Here is an 8,132-nt window from a genome sequence, read left to right on the forward strand (position 1 = left end):
GACAAGGTGCCCCTTATTTCCACAACGAAAACAAATGGCCTTGTTTTTACCCTTTCCTCCAGGCTGTGGATGAATAACCTGAGCAACAGCTGCTGCTAAAGTAGCCCCCTGTACATATGAGGGGCAATATCTGCACAGATCTGAATCATATCCAGCAATCTGGCCCGCCTTGTGTGGGCTCTTAAAGCCTCTTGACACCCTTTATTTGCATTTTCAAATATTATTTGCTGCTGAACTACTAGTTTACTAGCTTCTGTGTTATTTGTAATCCTCTCACTAGCCTGCAATAAGCATGCGAGGAAATTTTGAAAAGGTTCCTCAGGCCCCTGATGAATAGAAGCCAAACTGAGGGCTGCCTCTCCCTTAGAAGGAAGTTCCCTCCCAGCCCTCATGGCAGCCAGCTTGGTTTGTTCATATGCCGGCAAGTCAAAGTTCAGTTGATTGTTTGTGCTGGCAAAGGCACCTTCCCCAATTAGCATATCTTTTGTCATGGCTATGTTGTGAGTAGCATTCTGAGAGGCCCAGTCAGTGCAATACTCAAGGAAGTTTCCTTTCCACATCAGATAGTCTCCTGGGCTTAAACGTGCTTTAGCTATTCCTTTCCAATCATTTGGAGCCATAATCTGTTGTCCTAGAATGTCCAATAAACTCAAGGTAAAGGGAGCAGTAGGACCGTAAGTAGCAACCATTTGTTTTAAAGTCTTTTAAGGTATTGAAAGATATAGCGTCATAATGTTATAGGCGGCTGAGTTAGATAGAAATATTATAGGCAGTCAGACAGGGCCAGGCCCTCAAAGGAGCCAACATGAAAGATATGTATTTGCCATGGGCCAGACCTCAAGACAAAGGACTAAACAAATGCACCCACATACCTCCCTAGGGATGGACATCAGGGATGATATTCTAAATAGGTAGCCATCACCTTGAAGAGTCCTTGACCCAACCCCCTACAGGAAAAGCCCCTGTTCTGTATTCATGCCCGCTTGCTACGTGACTCGCTTCCCCGTTTGATGCCAATTTAATCAATTTTACCTAAACAATTCTTATGGGCTGACCATAGTTTTGTCCATTTTTCCCCTACCTTGGACCCACCTCATCTCGTGGTTTTGCTCTATAAAAGTCCCCAGAAAAGAGTGTGTGTGGGGGTGGGGTTTAACCCACTCAGGTCCCCCTTCTATCCCTCTCTTGGACAGAAGCTTTCTTTCCCTCAATAAATATATTCTGCTCTTAACCTCCATTGTTCCTAAAATTCATTCTTTGATTTTAGAGAACACGAACTCATCCCAGATATCATTCAGGTTGGCAGTTTTTATTTTTCTGTATCAATACCAACGTATAACTTGTCCTGGATTTTCAGGGACTTCAACTTCAAAAACGGTAGATATGTTGAAAACCCTCCACGGGCTCCCCTGCCCATCTGGCTTCTTTTTTTTTTTTTTTTTTTCCGGTACCAGGAATCAAACTCAAGACCTTGCACTTGCCAGGCAGGCACTGTGCTGCTGAACTAAATCCTCAGCCCAAGGTAATTGTACTTTCAATTTTTTTTTTTTTGCGGTACCGGTGATCGAACTCAGAACCTTGTGCTTGCCAGGCAGGCACTTATGCCATTGAGCTATATCCCCAGCCCCCACCTGGCTTCTTTTAATGCTAATTGCAAGGGAGACAGAGAAAATGGCTCTGTTCTCTGAGAGGCAGGTGTTCCAACCTGTGACGCAGCGAAGTTTCTCTGAGCTGAAAGGCTGGAATGCCCCCTGTGTCTCAGTTAGTTCCACGGAGTGTTGAGACAGAGTTCACAGGGAAACACCTCTCTGGTGGGGAAAAGTCCCTTTTGTCCCCCACCTTCCTTCTTGGACTGGACCAGGCTAGAGGGCTCAGGCTCTACTGGCCGTTTCTCCTCCCTCCATGTCCCGCTTAGGCTCCAGACTTAATTTTAACATAATGTTCTGAGCCAAATCCCTTATGGTTACAAAACCCTCCAAACCAGCATCCAGAAAATTAAATGTAGGAGTCAAACATGCAACAAACACTTCTATAGACATATACTGCTGGGAGTCTTCAGCTTCTACTTGTACTTCAAAATCCCTTTCCTTTTTGGCTTCTTAGAAGCCTGTATATCTTCTAGCCCTAGAGGACATATATCCCCATGCTTTACACCTGATGTGCCAGTACCATGCACTCCCGTGCTGAATGATATGATGGGGCCAAGACCCACACAGAACCAGACCAGACCTTTTGACACGAGAGAAATCTTTATTGGGTGGGAGTGATATGGCGGGCTGCCCAGCGGACTAGGACAGCCCTGAGCTGAGCAAAGCACGGGTTTTTTAAGCTGTTTTTCGGGGAGGGTGCCTGTGGGCCAGAACATTTTCCGGGAGGGGGTGTCCATGGGCCAGAACAACCCGAGTGGGGTGGGTTGCTTCTTTTTTTTTTTTTTTGGTTTTTCTCCAGTACTGGGAACTGAACTCATGACCTTGAGCTTGCCAGGCAGGCGCTTTTTGCCCCTGAGCTAAATCCCCAGCCCCTAGGGGTGGGTTGTTTCAAAGAGCTGAACGTCTGTTCTGCCAGGGTGGATGAGGGCCGGGTTGGCTTTTGTCGAGGGGAAGTGGAGGGGAACAGGTGAAGAGGAAGGAGTTTTTATTAACTCCTTAATAAAAGAGATTAAATCCCCTGTCGTGGGGGTTTGCCTTGCGACTTATCACTGAATACTAGCTTTCACAAATGCGCTTCCCCCCTTCTGTCGCACGCTCTTGGGAAACGTACCCACTGCCCACTTACTATCTCTCACCCGGTGTCCAGTTCAGGCGCCAGATGTAGCGAACCTCACTGGTCTCTCATTGTACCCTGGAAAGAAATGGAGGTGGGTATGAGAAAAATAAAGACACAAGACAAGAGTTGGAATCAGGTGGAGTTACCTCTTGCCTAATGAGCACAAGAACTGACCTCAACAATAGGGGTGTTTACATTTTATATACCTGCAAAGTTAGTATCATGGGGGGGCGGGTAACGTTGTCTGGCGACTAACGACTGTGATTGTCGGGCAGGATGCCTTTTCCAATACTGAGGTAGCTTGACTGCTTGACCAATAACCAGCTCCAGCCGCTCCCAACAAGCAACCAATTCAATTGATGACCTAGTCACAGCACCACACTTTGGTTGTTAAATGAGGCATACTAGATTTGCCATAACTGTTTTTGCCATGAAGAAGTTTTATTGTAGTCTTTGCTTAATACTATTATATTTCCATGATTATTTCTATACTGAAGTAGACAGAGAATCCACTTGGTTATGAAATCAAAAATTTAGCTAAAAGAATAGATGGTAATGTGGAGACAGTCACAGGGGACCAAGGTATGATATAGGACATGACCTGGCTAGCTGATGGTTGTGTATTTACAAGTTTATTATACACCATGTACTTCAGGAAGCTAGCTCTTGTGAAACTATTACATGTACTCACTTTGTGACCCTTAGTCCTTGACCTTTCCTCAAGCCATAGAATATGAAACAAAGGCTAAGACCCTGATTGGCTTAGATTACACCAATCAGTGAAACAGTTTTTAGAAACCAGCTTACCCCTATAAGGGGGACTGTAATGGTCTTCTAACCTTGCAAAATTTGCTTCCTGTTGTTTGGCAGCTGTTCCTTGCATTTACAATCTTATAAATAAACGTTTGCCTCACATTACTTTCACTTCTGATGCGCACTTTCTGCAGAGTGGTTGGGGGGGACCTGCTTGGGGCCTTTGGCTCTGAGCCAACCTCACCTCACTTCCCTACTGTTCACTGGAGAGGAGGTGAGGGACCCAGAGATGGGGGGGTGCGGCAGGAGATCCTCGAAGACCCCTGGCCCCTCAAAGACCACGTGCCTGACACAATACTAATACTAATCAGGGCAGCTAGAGTGGTGCTTTTAATAAAACACAAAGCAGATTTCTGAGCAAAGACTATCTTCCTAGGAATACAAGTCATTTCATGAGAAAGGTGTCAATTTATCATGACCTCATAATGTCCCTAAACATTTATGGATCTCAAAAGAGCTAAGAAAGAAAGAGAGAGAGCAAGCAAGCAAGCAAGAAAGCCTGATAGAAATAACATGGAAAAATATACAATTATAGTAAGACATTTACATATTCCTCTTGGTTTGTTTGTTTGTTTGTTTTTTGAGGCAGAGTCTTATTATGTAGTTCAGGCTGGCACTGAATTCACTATATAGCCCAGGCTGGCCTTGAACTCAAGGCAATCTCCCTGCATCAGCTTCCCAAGTGCTGGGATTACAGGCATGTACCACTGCACTTGGATCCTCTTTTAATTTGGTAGAAAAAGGAAAATTTTACAAGTCACTCCACAATAACAACAGGACAATATTTATTGGTTTCAGGTGCACATGGAACAATATTTTCTTTTTTGGTTTTTCTCCAGGAACCAAACTCACGACCTTGTGCTTGCCAGGCAGGTGCTTTTGCCACTGAGCTAAATCCCCAGCCCCAATATTTTCTTTTTATTAGTGCATACTTTATTAATTTCACCCTTTTTCACTTCCTTCACTCATTCTCTTCCTCTTCTCCAATTGAATGCTTAGAATATTTTCAAAGACAGATGCATAATGTGAGCCACAAAACAAATTTATTTTTTTATTTTTGGTGGTTTTTTTTTTTTTTTGTCTTTTTGAGATAGAGTCTTGCTATGTAGTTCAGGCTGGCCTTGAGCTCACTTTGTAGCCGAGGCTGGTCTTGAACTCGCAATGATCCTCCTGCCTCAGCCTCCCCGAGTGCTGGGATTACAGGCCTGCACTACTACACCCGGCTATTACTCAGTTTTAAAAGATGAAGACAAATATCTGGTTGTGGTGGCACAGGCCTATAATCTCAGCACATGAAAGGCTGAGGTAGGAGGATTACTATGAGTTTGAGAACACCCAGAGCTACAGTGAGCTCAAATCCAGTATGAACCACACAGTAAGATCCTGATTTTTTAAAAAGCTCCCAGATAATTATAGAGCAATATCCCAGAAAAACAGATGCAAAACTATAGAGCAATATCCCAGAAAATAGACACAAAAACTCTTCAAATTTTAACAAACTGACTCTAGCAATATGAAAAAGAATACACAATGATCAAGTGGGGATTATCCTGCAAATACAAAGTAGATCAGCATTTGAAAACCAATTGATGGAGTTTATCATGTTGTGGAGAATCATAGTTATTTTACCAGTGTTTCTTTTTTTTTTTTTTTTATCTTTTATACCAGTGTTTCTTTAGAGCTAGTAGTAGAGCATCAAGTTTCCGTCTTGTAAGCTACACACAAAAACTATGCATACACTCGTAGGTGATGTAATTGCTTAACACATGTTAATACCACATTTCCCCTGTTCCAAATAATGTTTATTTATATATATATATATATATATATATATATATATATGATCCTCTTGACCACTAACTTGTCAATGTTTACATATTTGTTAGTTTTACCCAAGACTATTTCTAGCAACTCCAAGGGCACAGGACCTTGTCAAACAAAAACGTTATATCGGTCTTCAGACAATACCTGATCTCCTTAAAACTGAGCCGGATGGACAATAGGACCACTGTGACCTGATGCAAGTGCTCCTGAGGTAGATGATGCTGAAAGATGCCCTCATCACATTAACATCAAATATAAAGATCTCAGCAATTCACCCTCATGGAGCGGTCCTCTCTTGGACTCACCTGTTGCTCTCTTGCGGTATATCAGTTCTTCTTTTTCTATATTCTTTGATTATTGGTAAATTCTTTTTACCACCTGCAGTACCAGCCCTACAGGCACAGCGCACTACATGGCATTTCAACAAATCTAAAGGAGACACAGATAATCGTCTTCAGGGATGCAGAAATAGCATTGGGAAAATTAAGATAACATGCATGATGAAAACTCATCGAGTACAAAATAAAGGAAAACATCTATAACCTGGTGGAGGGCATCTACAAAAAACTCACAACCAATATCACAGTTAATGGTAAAACATTGAATGTTTTCTCCCTAAGAAAAGAAAGCACGGAAATCTGCTCTTACCACTCAATATTGCATGGGCGATTTTGGCAATAAGTGCAATAAGAAAACCAAACTGGTTAGGAAGAAATAAAACTGAGCCTATCACCAACCTGATGAAGTAAACAATCCCATAGGATCTGCCAAGAGAGCTTCCAGAAATAATAAATGACTTTAATTAGGACATAAGATACAAGACCGATCATAAAATTGAAGAGACTCTAAAGCGAAGAAATAAGCCCAGAAACAATGCTCATTAGCCACTAGCGACACTCTGGATTGACCCAGTCTTGCCGACTAAGGACTAAAGGTTGCATCCGGAAAGCAAGTCACTCGGCTTTGGAGTTATCTCCTTGATTTTGCTCAGGGTGAGCTGTTTGGTGAAGGCACGGAAGGCTTGAAAAGTCCACCACAGCGTGATATGCTTGTGTCAACAAACCGTGGAGAGAAAGAACCCACAGCACTCAAAGCTTTGCTGTGGTCACAACAAAGGCGCGGTCCCCTCCTACCTTGCAAGTCTTACACGTGTTTGCTGCCTGCACCGTCTGATGACGCCACTGCTTAAATACAATTATTTTTAGGCGAGGTGAGGTTGACATTGTGGGAAAGAGCCTGGTCCAGAAATTCCTGGGTTGCAATCTACCATTTGAACTCTGTCCATGCACGCAGGGGTTTCTCTTCTCACTGTTGCCTCAAAGCGAGAGCCATGGAGCAGGAGCCAATCAGCGATCAAGAGGCGGGGTGTAGGAACTGTCCAATCACGTGGGCCAAAGTAGGCGGGCTCTTCCGGTGTCATGGCGAGAAAGTGTGCTTGGAGAGCGCACTGCTGAGAGCCGTCCACCTTGCCAGGCCACCCTCTGTGACTTCTCCTGGCTGCATCCTACACGGGAAGGACTCTGGGAGACCCTGAAGCCACGCCATGGTGATGTTGTGGGACAGAAGACGGGGATGGGATGAAACGGGGGTGAGGAAGTGGCCAGAACCAGCTACGGGGAACTACAACCTCCCTGCTTAGCTCCAGACCCTGAGGTTCTGGTCTTTGGTGCTTTTGTCCTTTTTGTGTGTCTGCTGGGGCAGGGTTAGTTCTAGGTTCCCTGCATCCTGTTCCCACCGTGACCCTCCCAGTCCATAATGCTGTCTTGGGTGACCCCAGGCGCAGCATCAGCTACACCGGTCTGGGGACAGCAGAGGGGGAGTTAGGTTGGGAGACCCTGACCCGGGTATAGGTTGGAGCTGGGCTGCAGCTGTGATATGCGAGGTCCCTGGACTCATCCCTTTTAGCGGCAGACCTGGAGGATCTGACATTTGTAAATGCCTGCGATGCGGGATCTCATACCTCTCACTCGTTTCAGACCTCTACCTTTTTATATTCAGAGTGAATTAGTGAATTTCCAATATGTCCCCATGTTGCCAAAGTCGTAATAGGTGTTGATATGGACTAGGGGAATCCAAAGAAGGGTTTAATACTGCAGGTGATGGGACTCGGGCGGAGTTTTTGCCAAGCATGCAGTGAAATCCAGCGTTCCATACTCAGCAACCCCCAAAATTATCGCCTTAATTATGATGTCAGGCCGCTACTCACTGTGATAAAGAACAGAGCTGGTGGTCTCCAACATTGTGGGATGAAGTCATGGGCAAAAGGGAGGATGTTAGGAGAGCTTTTATTGGAAATAAGAGTAGCTCCGGATTTCCTGGCAGCATCCTGAGGGGGTGACCCTGTAGCTGCTCAACTCAGAGCTAATTATAGTAATCAGAGCACAGTAATTGCTTCATTGTTTAAGGGCACCTGTGGCAGGTGACTCCACGTATTTAAAATGAGCATTTGGAACTCCAGCTCTTAAACCTTTTTTCTTACCCTGTAAGTTTTATAGAAAACTGGGACTTTCGAGCAAATCTGCTTAATTTACACTTTGAATTCCTGGAAACTGTGGTAGGGACAGGCTGCATTCCCTGTTGCCTGAGGAAGTTGATTCTTGGTTTTCTCCTGTCGTTCACTATTCTATCAATATGACTTATTTCCCCACTCTATCTCAGGCCATTTTCCCTAGCTAGGTGGGTGCCTTATTCATAAGGTAACTAAGTAAAATATTCTTTACAGTTAGACT

The 8,132-nt window shown here is 44.2% G+C and overlaps 1 long non-coding RNA gene across 4 annotated transcripts in view; it reads right to left on the minus strand.

Moving 5' to 3' along the window:
• LOC102019357 overlaps positions 1-6,949 on the minus strand; it is a 37,027-nt gene extending 30,078 nt beyond the window's left edge. For 2 of the 4 annotated variants that reach the window (XR_001236241.1, XR_001236240.1), the window contains exons 1-3: positions 6,537-6,949; positions 5,709-5,832; positions 2,786-2,841 (exon numbers count right to left, since the gene is read on the minus strand). This is a non-coding gene — a long non-coding RNA (uncharacterized LOC102019357). Of the gene's footprint in view, positions 1-2,775; positions 2,842-5,708; positions 5,833-6,536 lie in introns of all 4 variants that reach the window. The other 2 variants (XR_262780.2, XR_001236239.1) reach the window with 1 other exon arrangement.
• Between the last annotated feature and the right edge of the window lie 1,183 nt (positions 6,950-8,132).

This window comes from Chinchilla lanigera, unplaced genomic scaffold (assembly GCF_000276665.1).
Source record: "Chinchilla lanigera isolate Chin_1 unplaced genomic scaffold, ChiLan1.0 scaffold00053, whole genome shotgun sequence".
NCBI lineage: Eukaryota > Metazoa > Chordata > Mammalia > Rodentia > Chinchillidae > Chinchilla > Chinchilla lanigera.